At 44.6% G+C, this 17683-nt stretch overlaps 1 protein-coding gene across 10 annotated transcripts in view; it reads right to left on the reverse strand.

Moving 5' to 3' along the window:
- ADD1 (adducin 1) overlaps positions 1-13945 on the reverse strand; it is an 87548-nt gene extending 73603 nt beyond the window's left edge. For 3 of the 10 annotated variants that reach the window (XM_019453832.2, XM_019453837.2, XM_053901753.1), the window contains exon 1: positions 13746-13944. The gene's annotated coding sequence lies outside the window, so the exon portion shown is untranslated. Of the gene's footprint in view, positions 1-13745 lie in introns of all 10 variants that reach the window. The other 7 variants (XM_019453835.2, XM_019453838.2, XM_019453839.2 and 4 more) reach the window with 4 other exon arrangements.
- Between the last annotated feature and the right edge of the window lie 3738 nt (positions 13946-17683).

Raw genomic sequence — 17683 nt, forward strand, 5'->3', positions numbered from 1 at the left:
CACAGTCTCTCCCCGGCTCTCCCCACTCCCCCCACTCGTACTCCGTCCTCTTCCCCGTTTCTCTTTGGCTTAGCATAAGGTTTTCCAAGTTCGTCCATGTGAAGCATGTATCAACACTTCATTCTTTATTGTTGCCAAATACTGCTCCACTGCATGGATATACCACATTTTGTGTATCATCTATCAGTTCACAGACGTTTGGGGTTGTTCCTATCTTTCAGCTATTAAGAATTACACTGCTGTGAACATCCGTGCACCAGCTTTTGTGTGGACGGATGTTTTCACGTGGCATTTGCATTTTCAAAGTGTTTTAATAACATTCTCTCCTTTGTATCTTTTTTTTTAATGTTCATTTATTTTTGAGAGAGAGAGAGAGAGAGAGAGACAGTGCGAGTGGGGGAGGGGCAGAGAGGGAGACAGAAGCAGAAGCGGGCGCCAGGTTCTGCGCTGTCAGCACATAGCCCGATGTGGGGCTCGAACTCACGAACCGTGAGATCATGACCTCAGCCAAAGTCAGATGCTTCACTGAATGAGCCAGCTAGGTGCCCCTCTCTTTTGCATCTTAAAACTGCTTCATTTGTGATGGAGAAAACTGAGGCTCGGAGCAGTCAGTGACTTTTTCACCTACTGCTCAATCACTCTCAGTTAACCGGCAGTAAACCCACACCTTCCAGCTGAAGACGGGCTCCTTCACAACCCTACACTGCTCCATCTCCCCTGCGGGGAATTTCAAGCGAGAGCAAGCAGATGAGAAGAGCCGTAATTGTAGATACAAGTCATTCTAAGTCAATCCATAAGGCAAATTTACTTTGAGCCTTTCGGAGTAAGAGAAGGGAAGAGCAAACACAGTGCTCAGGACAGGGTATTCTAAAGGTTCCCCTCAAGCGATGGCCTTCTCTTCCCCGTGCAGACTGCCAAAGCTGCCACTGCAGGGCACCGTGCAGGCACACAAGGAATAGATACCTACTGAGTCCTGTCCCTGTGGGCAGCCGGGGGCCTGGTGCAAGCCTGCACGTGCCTGCGGGTTCCATCATGACATCAGCCTCTGGGGGCTGGATGCAGAGCTAATTTGTTCTGATACAGGTGACAATATCTAGGGGGCACAAAGTACTATGGCCAGTTGTATAACTTCTCTTTCCCAACCTCCTGAAACAGTTGCTAGGCTTACGGTATTTCTGGTAATACAGTTCAGAAACAAAGGTTCATAATTACATGAGTAATATGTAACAGCCATTTACTGACAGCCTGCTAGGTACCAGGTACCTTACAATAACTGTGTAAGTTAGTTATGTGGAAACACTTTATTTGGGGGAAACATACCGCTAGTGGGAGGATAAGTCGGTGTAACTTCTAAGAAGCAAAATTTGGAAACAGCTATGGAAGCCAAAGCGCAAATATCCTCGGACCAGGCAATGCACTCCTCGGAATATCCCTATAAATATACTTCAGAGTGCCCAAAGATGGAGATGCAAGAATACTAAACTGAAACATTTTGTAACAGCAAGATTCAGAAAACAAACATCAATCAATACAGCAGTGATTAAATGACAGTCTACTTGTAAAATAGGATGCGTGAGACTTAAGGAGAACGAAATAGATTTCTGTGTGCTGATGTTGGGCGTTCTCTGAGATGTATTAAGGCAGAGCAAGATCAATGTCACCATGTGTAGCTATTTCTTATTTTTTTCTCATACAGTTTATTAAATTTTCTGCAACCTGTTCCTTGTTTGTTTGCTTTAAGTGAGCTCCATGCCCAATGGAGCCTGAACCCATGGCCCCGAGATCAAGTCGCACACTCTACTTACTGAGCCAGCCAGGCACCTCTAAAGGAGGTATATGTGCCAACCACCCTTCTGGCGGTGTGATCTCAGGCATGTTACTTAACAGCTTCCTCATCTGCAAAGCGGGATAACAACAGTACTTCCCACACAGTGCTCAATAAAAAATTACCTGTGGCTACTGCTGTAATTTAACGATTATAGAATCATGACACTACTATAATAGTAACATTAGTAATTTCACTGTTGCTGTTATTAGATGGGCTCCAAAAAAAAAAAAATCCATTTCATACCTACACTTCCCAGCGTCAGGCATTAGGCAGATACGAGAAACCGACCTTCGCCATCTGCTCCGTCTCCTCGAGCTCACGGCCTAGCTGTGACACCTAGCCCACGTGGCCTGCCCTGGTCGGTATCTGCCACCGACAGGCAACAAAAAACACCGTGTGGTGAGATGGAGCTCCACTCCCACTGCCCAAACACCTGCTCCCAGACACACAGAGATTGGAGTTCTGATCAAATGTCACCTCCTCAGTCAATTCCGTCCTCCATCTAAAATAGATCCTGCTGCCATCATCCTCTATTTCCCCATGCCTCCAGTCTTCACAGCAGTTACTACTACCTAATGTAACATTCATTCCTTATCTCTCATTCTAGAATAGAAGTTCCCCAGAGGGGGAATGTGTCTGTCTGCTGTGCCTACAAAAATACCCAACATGTAAGAGGTGCTCAGTAAGTATACATGAAGAGCTGGGACTGATATACAAGTTAACATGGAACAGAAAATGTGCTTGCAAAATAACATTTTTAAAAATTACTGTTGTTATTTTATCCTGGCAGAGAGGGTTCTCAAGGCACTGTTAAAAGATAAGTGTCCTACAGACTCTAGTCCTACTGTATTTAAAATGCCAGCTTTTGGGGCGCCTGGGTGGCTCACTCGGTTGAGCGACCGACTTCGGCTCAGGTCATGATCTCACGGTTTGTGAGTTCGAGCCCCGCATCGGGCTCTGTGCTGACAGCTCGGAGCCTGGAACCTGCTTCTGATTCTGTGTCTCCCTCTCTCTCTGACCCTCCCCCACTCATGCTCTGTCTCTCTCTGCCTCAGAAATAAATAAACATTAAAAAAAAATTAAAAAAAAATAAAATGCCAGCTTTTTCCTATATAGCATAAACTCATTTAAAAAAAAAAAAGCCTTGTCAAAATACACTGAACACTTATAAACTAACAACTATCAGAAACAACGTACATTAGTCATAACAACTGTTTAAAAAGATACTTCTGGAATAAAGCTCAAAGGGTAAAATGAATTAAACTTGTTCCCCTTCATTCTTTCCAATTCAAGTTTCCTGCATGTAGGTCAGAATAAGCATTAACTATTACACAGTTCTGTTAAAATTTAATATTATGCTATGTTAAGATTCCTAACTATTTTAAGGAGACATGTGATTGCCAGTAAGCACTGACCAAACTAAGGGGGCATTAACATATTTACTGTTACTAACCAAATCTTAGATTCAGTTTTGAAAACCTTAAAAAATAGGGAATTCAAAAAAGGACATCCCTTCTACTTGCCAAAATAACTTCGCAAAGTGTGGAGGAAAATAAAAACAAAACGACATGTAGGATTCACAAGTTCACAAGTAAGTAGGTATTTTTTAGTGAATTTAGATTCTCAAGAAGGCTATGAACTTAACCTATATAAAAAGAAAAAGAAAATGTTGCAATTCACCAATTTTCCACCGAGAAAAATTTTAAAGTCCTGCTGCTGACATAACAGAACAATCTTCAAGAATATTTATAGGAAAAAATAACTCTTGATAACACAACAATGTAAAATTTACAATGCCTGGTATCTAATAAAAAATTACCCAACAAGCAAAGAACAGGAAAATATAACCCATATTGAGAAAATAATCAAAACTAACCCAGAGCTGAAAGATAAGTTAAAATTAGCAGACAAGATCATTAAAACAGTTGGTAAAACTATATTCTGTATTTTCAAAATCTTAAGTAGAGAATTGGAAGATATAAAAATACAAATAAGGGCACCTGGGTGGCTCAGCCAGTTGAGCATCCGACTCGATTTCGGCTCAGGTCAAGATCTCACAGTTGTGGGATTGAGTGCCTCATCAGGTTCTACACTGAGCATGGAGTCTGCTTGGGATACTCTCCCTCCCTCTCTCTCTCTCTCTCTCTCTCTCTCTGCTCCTCCCTGCTCATGCTCTCTCTCTCTCTCTCTCTCTCAAAATAAACTTTAAAAAATTTTAATAATAGATAAAATAAAATAAAAAATTAAAATGATGCAAATAGAACTTTTTAATTTAATGTTACTTATTTTTGAGAGAGAGACAGAGACAGAGCACGAGCAGGGGAGGGGCAGAGAGAGTGGTAGACACAGAATCTGAAGCAGGCTCCAGGCTCCGGGCTGCCAGCACAGAGTTTAAAGTGGGGCTCGAACTCACAAACTGTGAAATCATAACCTGAGCTGAAGTTGGACATTTAACCAACTGAGCCACCCAGGGTCCCATGATACAAACAGAACTTCTAAAGATGAAAGCCACAAGGATCTAGGAGTACTGATTCATAGGGGCGCATGTACCCCAATGTTTACAGCAGTGCTATCAACAATAGCCAAATTATGGAAAGAGCCCAAATGTCCATCAAATGATGAATGGATAAAGATGTGGTTTATATATACAATGGACTACTACTTGGCAATGAGAAAGAATGAAATCTTGCAATTTGCAATAATGTGGATGGAACTGGAGAGTATTACACTAAGTGAAATAATTCAGTCAGAGAAAGACAGATATCATGTTTTCATTCATATGTAGAATTTGAGAAAGTTAACAGAAGACCATTGGGGAAGGGAACAGAAAAATAAGTTATAAACAGAGAGGGAGGCAAACCATAAGACTCTTAAATACAGAGAACAAACTGAGGGCTGATGGGGGGTGGGGAGGGGAGAGGAGAAAATGGGTGATGGACACCGAGGAGGGCACTAGTCGGGATGAACACTGGGTGTTGTATGTAAGCAATGAATCATGGGAATTTAAGAGAAAGAGCTAAGAGCACACTGTACACACTGTATACATACACTGTATGTTAGCTAACTTGACAATAAATTATATTTAAAATATATATGTACAAAAGTAAAAAAATAAAAATAAAGATGAAAGCTACAATGCGTAAGATGAAAAATTACATTGAACAAGACTAACGGTAGATTAAACACTGCAGAAGAAAAATTAGTGAATGTGAAGATACAGTAATAAAAACTATCCAAAATGAAACCTACAGAGAAAAGACAATCGAATAAAAGGGCATCAGTGAGCTGTGGGATAACTTTTAATGGTGTAACATGCATGGGATTGGAGCCCTCAAAGCAGACAACATGGAGAAGGAACAGAAAAAAGTGTGAAAAATAATGGCCAAGATTTTCCCAAACGTGATGAACACTACAAACCCAAAGATCCAAGAAAAAAAGCTCAATGTACCCCACAAGCACAAAAACATGTACACAAATCACATCAAAATACGACTGCTCAAAACCAGTAACAGGGAAAAATTTTTAAAGCAGCCGTAAAAAAGGACATGTCACGTAAAAGAACGAAAATTAGGATGACAGATTTCTTGCAGGAAATGTTGCAAGTAAAAACACAGTGAAGCAATACCTTTTGAAAAAGTAAAAATTAAAAGGGTTGAGCCCAACAGTTTCAAGTTCCAAGTCTTCTGGCTCAAATCTACACACCTCTGTGTAGCAAACTTCTATGGCAATACCACCTTTGAATTGCAAGGATTACATTTTCTTAGATGTAATATACCAGACATCTGCTTTCTTAGTGCATACACCCAAAAGGCAGGAGATAAATATTTGCTGGGAGTTCATCTAAGAGAATTTACTGCAACCTGTGGGCCAGGTATAATGCTACCAGTTCACTTACGTTATATCTAATCCCCATAAATATGCCAAATGAAGTAGGAAATAGCTCCTGTTTTACAATTCAGGAAACAAGGGGTTAATTTGGCATAGAAAATTACACAGTGAGGTGTAACCAGGTCTTTCTAATTCCAAATAGCTCTTTCTATTAAAGTACAATTGAAATATATTAAAGGGAAAACGTAAAATACAAAAGTTCATTCTGGAACAGAGCTAGAATAATAAAATGGAGAATTCTATTCAAAGAAAGTAAAGCAGATTTCTTCATGAAAACAAACAACAGTCTTTTTTCCACTTATTATAAGGAACAGGCCCCCAACAACTGCCCTATGCCCAATATGACATGGTGTTTCAGAACAGTGTTTCTCATACACAGTTCCTTAATGGATGCAACAAAACACAGGCCACTAGCAGACAAAACAATTTGGTTCAGGAGAGAGGTCTAGTTCGATCTAATGATAAAACTTAGACCCTGGCCAGAAATCAGCAAGTCATGATTCCCCCCCCACCCCCAACCCAGCCAGATGCTTTTATAAGGGCCACAAGTTAAGATTGATATTTAAAGGTTGAAAAAAATGATATTAAACATAAATAATAACAGATGATAGACATGCAAATCAATTCAGATTTCAGCGTCCATAAAGAAGGTTTTATTGGAACAGTCATGCACATTCATTTGCATATTGCCTATGGCTGCTTCCTGCAACAACAGTAGAGCTCAACAGTTGCAACAGAGACCCTACAACTCTCAAAGCCTGAAATACCTATTATCTGGCCCTTTACAGAGAATTTGCCAACCACTGCTTTAAGGGAACAGATGACCCACACTACTTTTAACAATCTGCCATGAACGTTACTCCTCACAACTTAGCTTTTAAAAAATAACTGAAGATCGCTAACGCAACAACTATTTCTTGAGGACCTACTCTGTGCCAGGCATTGTGCTGGACTCAAAGACAGCAGTAGTGAGGCACAGCCCTTGCTCTCACAGGGAAGACCAGGACCAACAGTTATAATCAGCTGCCTACAGTGTCAGGACTGAGTATACACAAGGAAGGCAGCACAGCCTGGTGGTTAAGAGCATCGTCTGTGGAGTCAGGCAGCCTTGGTCTGAATCCCAGCTCCACCACCTAACTGTCTGACCTTGGCAATCATCTACACTCCCTTAGTGTTTTCATAGATAATCTCATGAGCACTGAACAGGATTGTTGTAAGGATTAAATGAGCTATTACATAAAAGCACAACGCCTGGCCTATAGCAGGTACTTAAAAAGACGAAAATTCTAGTTTATAAACTCAATTTTAGAAATTCTGTCTTGCTAATTGAAAGCACATCCCTGGTTTTCAACAATCATTTAAACAGAGAGAAGGACAAACCTCAGCAGAAAATCCAGAGGCACTTCACATGACACACACACCCAATGTGGAAGAAACACCACCTGCACAGAATGGTCATCTTGGGCCCACTCAACACTCACTGAATGGGGGACCACTGTTCTGGGGAGTACATCTGAATCACCTGGTCCAAGGTTGGAATTCAGCAGGTCTAGATGGGATTCCTGCATGTGTGTTTAAACCACAGCCATCAAACGTGGTGACAGAAAATCTAATCTTAAGAAACTTCCCATTTCTCCTTCACAGAATGATATTTCCCCTTTACCCACCGTGCCCAGCTCTCAAGGGTGACTTTAAACTCTACCTTCTTTATGTAGCCTTCCCTGAAGCTTCACGACCTTATGTTTTTAGCTATCATTGTCTTAAGAGTGTGACTTAATTTCCCAAAGACTTAAAGAGACTGAATCTTAAATCACTCATTCCACAAATATTTACTGGGCACCTACTGTGTGCCTGGTTACCATGCTCAGAGCACTGTGGGAAGCAAAACCAAGGTGTTGTAAGAGATAAAACTGGAGATATATATGGGAAGAGGCCAAGCCTTGAAAGCCCGGTCCAGGAGCTCTGGATTTACGGCCCAGGGAGAATTGATGAAAAGCTCTAAGAAAGGAAGTGTCATGGTCTAGTCTGTGACTCAGAACTCGTTCTAGCAAAAACACAAAGGGGCCAGCTTAAACAGCAAATAAATATGCTCTCTGCCTTCATAAAGTATGCTTGCTATGGGAAAAAAAAAAAAAACATGAGTAAATAAACAAATCATTAAAATTGAAGGACACAAGAAATGTCTGAGTTAATAACAGGGGAAACCTACTTGAAAGAGGGAGGCAGGATAGGGAGAGTCTCTTTAAGGGACTTTTATGCAGGGGACTAAAAGAGAAGGAGCTGGCCATGCGGAGTGGTATAAAAGTGTTCACTCTAAGCAAAGAGATCAATGTGCGATTCCCTAAATGGGAAGAGCGGGCCTCCAGGAAAATCACTGTAAATGCAGGATAAATGAGCAAGCAGAATGACAGAAAGTGAGCTTGGAGATCATGTTAAGAAACTTGGATTATGTCGTTAAATATAAATGGGAAGTCACTGGGTTTTTGTTTGTAAGATGACTTATTTTATTCTGAGTACATAATCCAACTACATGAAATATAGGATATATATCCAAAGATATATAAACTTATCCCATGAAGAGTAATTCTCCCTCCCATGCCATCCCTCAGCCACAGTTCCCTGTCCCTAAAGGCAACCACTTTTATCAATCTTTGAAAGGTTGCAAGAAAGACAGACCATGATCTAATTTATATTACATGAATAAATCACCCTGGCTGAAATGTGGAAAATGGGTAGGAAGGATGCAGGGAAACCAGCCGGAGGCTGCTGTGCTGGTCCAAGGGAGATGTGACGGCTGCTGGGCCCCAGGTGGTGATAGCAGAGATGGGACGGGACTGGTTCAGAATGCATGATGGAAGCATAATTGACAAAACTGATGTGAGCAAAAGAGCATTAATAACTACAGCTATAGGAACTGTTTTTCACCCCCTTAAAATCTATAGGCCTAATATTTTAGACTTTAAAGCTTAAATATCTCAGAATTCAGGGAACATGTATGTAGATAATAGGTGAGAGAACGATAGGTAAGACCAGAAACACGGATTACTACAATGTAATGTTAACAAATCAATTAATAATGGACTCGTGTGTCAATATGAGTTAGATGATTCTATCTCAGAAATGGACTTTGCAAAAAACCAACATAAAACAGTACTGCTGTAATTGAGGAGCTGAAATGGCAGCTATTAAAAAGAAAAAGAAAGATACAAAACTGAAGTCTTTAATATCTGTAGCTGTCAACCACCAAATAAAGACTAAAGTCTAGTCAACTGAATTTCTGAGTATGAAATCAAACCTATGAGAAGTATTTCCTTCCAATCTGATAACTTAAAATGTACCAGAGAATTCTCATTAACTCATAGTATAAGGGGGGAAAAGCCATTAATGGATAAGATTTTTAAGTTAAGTATTCATTAAAAAGCACTTATGTGGTATATCTGCATAATGGAGTATTATTCAGTCTTCAAAAGGAAAGACATCTTGCCACCTGCCACCAAATGGATGAACCTGGAGGACATTATGCTAAGTGAAGTCAGCCAGTCACAAAAGGACAAATACTGCATGATTCCACTTATACGAGGTATCTAGAGTAGATAAAATCATAGAGACAGAAAGAACAGAAGATGGGCTGAGGGCAAGGGCGAAGGTGGGGATATTGACTTATGGGCACAGAGTCCTAGTTCTACAAGATGAATGAGGTCTGGGATGGACGGTAGTGATGGCTGCACAACAACACGAATGTGTATACCAGGAACTGTACATTTACAAATGGTTAAGATGGTAAATTTTATGTTATATGTATTTCACCACAACTAAAAGAGGCCTTTTAAAGCACCATGAGATAATGTGTATATATTACTATCCATCTAATAAAGAGGAGGTATGAATATAACCATAAAATTAAAATATACAAAGGTTATCTATAGGGAAGAGAGGATAGGTGAAAATGAAGGGACAAAAAGAAGCTTCTTTGCCTATACCTTGTTTCATACGTTTGATTTTGAAAGACTTTTAATATTTTACGTCATTATAAAATAAAATTTTTAAAAAGCAATCCCTAAATATTGAAAGAAAAAAAAAACAAAACTATGCACCGAGTAGTAACAAAATCAGAGTAACTATTCTAAGCGACTTTTTTTTAAGTTTACTTATTTGTTGGGGGGAGGGGGAAAGGGCAGAGAGAGAGGAAGAGAGAGGATCCCAAGCAGGCTCCACATGGTCAGCGCAGAGCCCAATGTGGGGCTTGAACCCACGAACCCATGAGATCATGACCTGAGCTGAAACCAAAAGTCAAATGCTCACCCAACTGAGTCCCCCAGGCACCCCTTTAAGTGACTTTAAAACACAATAATTTGACTTCATATCCCTCACAGGGATGCAAAACAACTCAAATTTTATTAGTCGATAGCAGTTTTAGTATTCTTCTTCTGAGACTCAGATGTGTATGGTGTGGGATGAAACAGTGAGTAGTTCGAATCAAGCTGTTTCTCTTGGAAGAAAAAAAGATACAGGTGTAAGATCAAGAAGGTTAAGTAGGTCTCTGTACAGTGACCTGTGATCCGTGCACTGAAAAGACCTAAAAACAGTGACCCAACCCAATAGCACAGAACTACCCCAGGACACAGACTGTCATTACTAAACACTGTTTTTCATTAAGAGAAACCAAGGCCCCTTGAAAAAATGGATGATTCCAGGGCTTGGGAAAGAAATGTACAAGATGAGCCTGGTGGGGTGTGTCACACTAGAATGAAGATCAAAGACTTGAGAGTCCTGTTTAAAGGATTTAGGAGTCAGACTGAATAGATTCCTATTGGACAAAGATTAGACAATCTCAGCATCAATAAAGACAATGTCTACAATGGATCGAACCATATCAAATATCAAGTATCGGTGAGTGACACCGGTGACAATGACACAAGCATGCACAATTCACTGGCAACTTTTAGAGGATTCCAACTCATTTTGAGAACTAGTAAATAATGGAGAGGAATTAAGCATTCATCCTACTCTTCCCAAAAGAGCTAAAATTCAGGGTAACCAAATTACAGAGGAAACATTTCTCTTTATAGAAGCATTCCAGTTAATAAATGATGAAATTATAGGATTAAAATAACATTTTCCAAAGCCTAATAAAATAATGACTCCAGGCATTGAGCATCGAGGGTTGCTAACAAGACCACTAATCATAATCTGCCTACTATCCTACTGAGGTCTTTTTTGCCAAAAATAAATCCTGAATCTGATCACACCTTTTGATTTACCTACCGGTTTACAATCAATTCTGTGTAGTTAAACTACAATACAGAATAAAATCCAGACTGGATATAACTCCCCAGGACAAACCACTCACTGAGTGTCATCAAATAAATCACAAAAGAAGACAAAAGATGGAGGGGGAACCTATAAATTAAAACAAGTCACAATGTATAAATAGCATTTGGATCCTCATTAAAACTGTTATTAAAAAACTAAGACAAGAAAATTGTAACATTGGTTGGGTATGTGAAGGTGGATGAGAAATTATTCATGTTCTGTGATGGTGGTACTTACGTTTATCTTTTTAAAAAAGATATGTAAATACACATACTGAAATATTTAAGTTAAAATGACACGAAATCTGGGTCTGGGGGGATACAGATAAAGACTGGCTAGGGGCACCCGGGTGGCTCAGTCAGTTAAGCGTCCAACTCTGGATCTCAGGTCATGACCTCATGGTTTGTGAGATGGAGCCCCGCCTGGCATTGGGCTCTGCACTGACAGCTCAGAGCCTGCTTGGGATTCTCCCTCCCTCACTCGTGCTCTCTCTCAAAAGACTGGGGTGCCTGGGTGCTTCAGCTGGTTAAGCATCCAACTCTTGATTTCGGCTCAGGTCATGATCTCACGGTTCAAGAGATCCTGCATCGGGTTCCATGCTGACAGTATGGAGCCTGCTTGGGATCCTCTCTCTCTCTCTCTGCCCCTCCCTCCCTCTCTCAAAAAATAATAAACTTAAAAAAAAATAAAAAGACTGGCTATTAACACCTGTTTAAGCTGGATAAGGGTAAGCAGGGAATTACTACACCATTCTCTCTACACGTGCATGAGAACAATTAAAGATGTAAAATAAATAAGTCAATTTATACTTTGAGTTTCATATAATAAAAACATCTTTCTTATCGTCAAACTGTTAAAAGTTGAGTCAACCAAGGTAAATTTTAACACTGGTTGGATATGTGTTTTTTTAACAATATTTTTTAAAGTATCTTTTAAGGCACTTCAGTATTTACTCTTCTGACAATACAGCCACTACTGGAAAGAACTAACTGGGAGCTATTATCTACAGAAACAGCCTTTACGGTAAAGTCTGCAACACAAAGCTGAACACCAAACATAACCTTATCAGTACCAGATAATGCCAAAGAGTTAAAGGAGAAAACGGCCGGCTGTACAAATTAACTTTCAGAGAGAAAACTATCCCACCTTTTGGAAACTGGGTAGAATTTACATTCAGGGCATGCAGTGAGCCTCTGTGGCTGAAATCTAAACGCACCGACGAGCAGTAAAAACAAACCATACCAGCTGTCCTGCTGCAAACCACACCAAAACTCGGAAAAGCAGTTCTGACTGCCAAAACCGTTCACTTCCTTTAAAAACACCTCTACGGGGGCACCTGGGCGGCTCAGTTAAGCATCAGACTCTCGGTCCCAAGCTCAAGTCACGATCTTACAGTCCACGAGTTCAAGCTCGGCATCCGGCTCCGCGCTGACAGTGCAGAGTCCGCTTGGGATTCTCTCTCTGTGTGCCCCTCCCCTGCTTGCTCTTTCTCTCTCAAAAATAAATAAATAAACTTAAAAAAAAAAAAACAAAAAAACCCTTTACTCTTCTAGCTTTCCCCACAGTCAGATTGGAGGAATGTATTAAAATTTTGGATTTTAAAAAATAACATACATTGCTAGCATGGGCCCATTAATTGAAGGCTGAATTTTACAATCTCACCCTGATACAATTCACGCTCCCGGCCAGATACGCCCTCCCCGCTCTGGTGCCTGAACTCTTACTCCTCCACACGCACTCGCTTTCACTGGAGGCCTCTATTGTGGTTTTGCAAAGGAGACAGAGTGGACCGAGCCTATTTCTAATCCCCACTAAGATTTCAATGCGTTTTTCACGCATATAAAAAAAAAATCTTTCCGTAATAACTTACGAGCAATACATGCAGCTATTACACGTGTTTTTATCCTTAGGAATTTAACAGTTGCCTTATGGCATTTAGGCATAAAATTATATGATCACACCACCAGCAGTTTCAGGTTAACCAAAATATTTACTTGAAGGTAGATGTGCAAGAGGTGAACACAAATCACCTACAAAACACCCTGAGCCGTAATTGCAAGGGTACCAACAAATGTTATTGTTAAAGGCAGAAGCCCTCTGAAACCTCCCCAGAACAAACGAAAACCAAGCACAGAGAGGGAGGAAGAGGACCGCCAGCCCCTCAGTAACTCCCATGTGCAGGCAGGTTGGGCTGGCACACCCCGTCGTCTGTGGAAACACCAGAGCCCACCGGCAGCACCGGATGCTCGCGACCGTGCCCAAGCCCCGAGCCGTGGGCGCTGCAGGCCCCAGATGGGGCCGTCGCGAGCACCCGCCGACCCAGCGCCGGGTCCCGCGCCTCCTCTTCCTCGCTGACCCCCGACGCCCACCAACCAGCCCGCGGCGAGCTCCCGGGGCGCTCCCACGGAGAAGTCCGAGTGGCCAGGGATGTGCAGAGCGCCGTCCCCTCCGCACCCGGTCACCGCTGACGACCGCACCGCGGGGACCCCTCCCAGCGCGCCCCGGCGCCCGACTGGAGACCCGCCAGCGCCCCGCCCGGCGCAGCCCCCCACGCTCCGCGGAGGCCCCCGCGGGCCGCCCGCCTCCACCCGGCCTCCCGCGCCGCTCGGGCGCCGCCGCCGCCGCCGCCGCCGCAGGCCCCGCGGCCCGGCCTGCAGCTCCCGGGCCGCTCCGCCGCGCTCTGGGCCCCGCCGCCGCCCCTGCGAGCGGGCCTCACCTCAGGGGCGAATCGCAGGCAGCGCACCGGCTCCCAGGTCCGAGGGCGGCCGCCGCTCGTCGGCTCCGGCTCGGGCTGGGGCTCGGGCTGGGGCTCGGGCTCCGCCCCCTATCCGCCGCGCTCACCCCAGCCCGCAGCTCCGGCCGGCCCGGCCTCTCCGCCCCCTCAGCCCCTGGCGCGGCCCCCGCCGCCGGAGCTGGGTGCGGCCTGCGGCACCGCAGCCCAACAACGCGCTACCCCATAGGCCCATCCCGCGCCGCACCGCCCAGCAAATCCTCCTGCGATTGGCTGACCGTGAGGCGGGCCTTGCGGAGGGGGCGGGGCTCGCGCTGGAGGGGGAGGGTAAGGGCGGAGGCCCCGCCTGCGGCCGCCGCGGATCCCAGAGGCCCCACCGGTTGCGGCCCAGCCCGCCCCTTACGCTCAGGGGAGGGTCCCAGCTACCTGCCGGCTGGGCAGGTGCGTGGGCACCGGGGGTCGCGGCCTCACAGGCCTTGTCACGGACGCAGGTGGGCCGGCTCTGCCAGCGGCGCCTGCTCTCCCGGACCCGCTTGTGCACTCGAGCGTTGTGCACTCGCGCGTTGTCGCGGCCCAGACCCTGGTGAAAGACTCGTGCGGGCCAGGTGCCCCGGGATGCGCAGCAGGCGTCCCAAACCGTCCCGTTCCCGGCCTGGGTGGGCGTCCGCTCCCTCCCCACCTCGCGGACTCCTCCAGCGCACGGACCCTTGGACCCGGCCCCCGTGAGCCTGGCCCTGTGCTTGTTTCTGTCCAGAAGCCCCGCAGGGCAGCGGGCGGGACCAGAGGCCGAGTTTGAGGCTGGCAGCCTGGGTGGAGTCAGGACAAGGGGGTCTGTGGATGGTGATAAGGCACCACACACAGGGTGGCCACCTGGTGCCCAGGGCCTACCCTGCTGATGCTTGATGAACGAGCACCGTTCTCCGCAGAGCCAGTAGAATGAGTCTAGGCGGGGGCATTGGCAAGACCAGGACACCTGCCAGTGACCTGGAGGCTAGCCTAGAGACCAGACCAGCACCTCTTAACCTCTCCCTCCTGTTGTCTCATCTGAATACCCCCAAAAGGCCCAGGAGACAGGGAGGCAGAATTTCTTGTTCCCTTTATACCATAGGAAGCTGAGGCCCAGCACTGGGCAGGGGAAGAACAGCGTGGAACCCAAACCTCCCTCCTCAGCAGGAACCTCTTTGGCTTTGCCCCCAGAAGACTCAGGGATATTGTGTATGGGTAACAGTCAGTGATCTCTGATCTTGGGGCACTTCCAGACAAGACTCCATAATTATGTCAGTCATTTTTTTTTTAATGTTTATATATATTTTTAAGTGTATTTACTTTTATTTAAGAGGGAGCGGGTGGGGGAGGGCCAGAGAGAGAATCCCAAGCAGGCTCTGCCCTGTCAGCACAGAGCCTGATGCAGGGCTCGAACCCACCAACTGTGAGATCACGACTTAAGCTGAAACCAAGAGCCAGAGGCTTAACTGACTGAGCCACCCAGGCGCCCTGTTTATTTATTCTTGAGAGAGAGACACACAGAGCATGAGCGGGGAAGGGGCAGAGAGAGAGGGAGACACAGAATACGAAGCAGGCTCCAGGCTCCGAGCTGTCAGCACAGAGCCTGACACAGGACTCGAACTCACAAATTGTGACATCGTGACCTGAGCCAAAGTCGGATGCTTAACCGACTGAGCCACCCAGGCACCCCAGTCACTTCTTTTTAAAGAGATTGATTGAGGGGTGCCTGGGTGGCTCAGTCAGTTAAGCCGTCCGACTTCGGCTCAGGTCATAATCTCACGGTTCATGAGTTCCAGCCCCGCATCAGGCTCTGTGCTGACAGCTCAGAGCCTGGAGCCTACTTCAGATTCTGTGTCTCCCTCTCTCTCTGCTCCTCCCTGCTCCTGCTCACTCTCTCTCTCTCAAAAACAAATCAACATTTAAAAAATTAAAAAAAATTGCTGCTCATGTTCTGTCTCTCTCTGTCTCAGAAATAAATAAACATTAAAAAAATTTTGAATAAAAAAATAGAGATTGATTGATTTTTGAGAGCACGCTTGTGCACATGTACGGGGCAAGGGGAAGGCAGAGAGAGAATCATGCAGGCTCCATTCCCAATGCAGAGCTCTAGGGCAGAATGGGGCAATCTCACTACAGAGAGATCATGACCTGAGCTGAAATCAAGAGTCAAACAGTTAACCAACTGAACCACCCAGGCACCTCTGTATCAGTCACTTGTTTCCCTTGCACCCAGGAACAAGGCCTGGCGCATAGAGAGCTTGCTAAAAGAAGGGGGGGGGGGGATAGAAGATAATTGAGAATCAATCATTAATGATTGAGAATCAGTCATTAAGTAGAGTCATAGAAGACAAAAAAGACCCAGATCAAGCTTCGAAAGGTGGAAAATACATCAAATATGAAAAATACACTGAATGGGATTAACAGCAGATTATACACAGCAAAGGAAAAAGTGAACTGGAAGACGGGGAGAAAGTAAATGAAACACAGAAATGAGCCTGAAAAGAATGAACCCCACATCAGTGAGCTGCGGGACAATTTCAAGAAGCCTAATAAATGTGTAATTGGAGTCCCTGAAAATGTGGGTGGGGGGTGGGAAGAAAACAAGTACTATTTGAAGATACAATGGCTGAAATTTCTTTTCAAATTTGATAAAACAACTACAAACCCGCGGATACCAGCAACTCAGAAAGTAACTTCTTGCTTGCTACTGGGCTCTGGTAGAAATGGAATGTTTCTATGGGACATCAAAAGTGAGGCCAGCATCGCCCATCGGTTGGTCCCATCAGACTAACAAGACATAAAGTCAGGTGATACATCATAATCTAAGTGGCAGATCCAGGATTGGATGGATTCATGTGGATACAGAGGTCCAGATCCTACGTCACCTGCCCCTGTAGCACCAATATCTATCAGCTCACACCAGTCGTCTCAGGGGGATTCCCTGTGACACAGTGCCAGAGGAGCAAAAAGCATGTGCTTGGTTCATAGGGAAGTTGGCTGGTATGGGCTGAAAATGGCCTACTGCCACACTATATCCCCATTCAGCAACTGCTCTGAAACAGTGGTGAGGGGCACTCATGCCACTAGGCAAAGCTTCAGGCAGTGAACTTGGCTGTTTACTTTGTGTGGCAGGAGATGTTGCCGGGATTCATGGACAGTGGCACATGGCTTATTTGGTTGGTCGGGAGCCTGAAAGGCGCAATCTCAAAATTTTGGGAACACAGAGGTCTGACGACAAGGCATGTCAATGGGCCTGTGGGAGTAGGCACAAAGAATGAAGATCTCTGTACTTCATGTTAATGTGCACCAGTGAGCATCCACCACAGAGGCTGAAAACAACCAAGCAGATAGAATGGACTGGCCGATGAGCGTCAGCCAGACTCCGTCCTCTGCCCCCATATTGCTGGCACAGTGGTCTCCTGAATGAAGCAATCATGGTACCAGGGTGGAGGCTATGCACGAGTCTAACAACATGGACTCCTGTAACCAAGGCTGACCCACCAACTGCCACTGCCACATGTAACCTGTCGGCCTCAGAGACCAGGGCTGAGCTCCCTGAAGGAGCCAACCAGCTATTTGTTGGCAAGTTGATTACACTGGATCCTTTCTATTCTAAAAAAAAGCAATAATTCATGGATCCGGATGTGGGTTTGCCTTTTCTGCCTGCAATACTTTCTGCCAACACCACTATCAAGCTCACAAAGTGTCTACTTTGCTGACATGGAATCCCTCATAACTGCCTAGTTACCAAAGGACCTGCTTTATGGTAAAGGAGGTATGGCAATGGGCACATGACCAGGAGCCCACCATTCCTACCAAATATGCACCATCTAGAAGTTGCTGGCATACTACAGTGATGGACTCGCCTCATGGAGATTCAGATGAGGCTCCAACTTGGAGAGGACACCTGGGAGGTG

This window comes from Panthera pardus, unplaced genomic scaffold (genome assembly GCF_024362965.1).
Source record: "Panthera pardus isolate Hobbes unplaced genomic scaffold, ASM2436296v1 HiC_scaffold_13, whole genome shotgun sequence".
In the NCBI taxonomy this organism is placed as follows: Eukaryota; Metazoa; Chordata; class Mammalia; order Carnivora; family Felidae; genus Panthera; species Panthera pardus.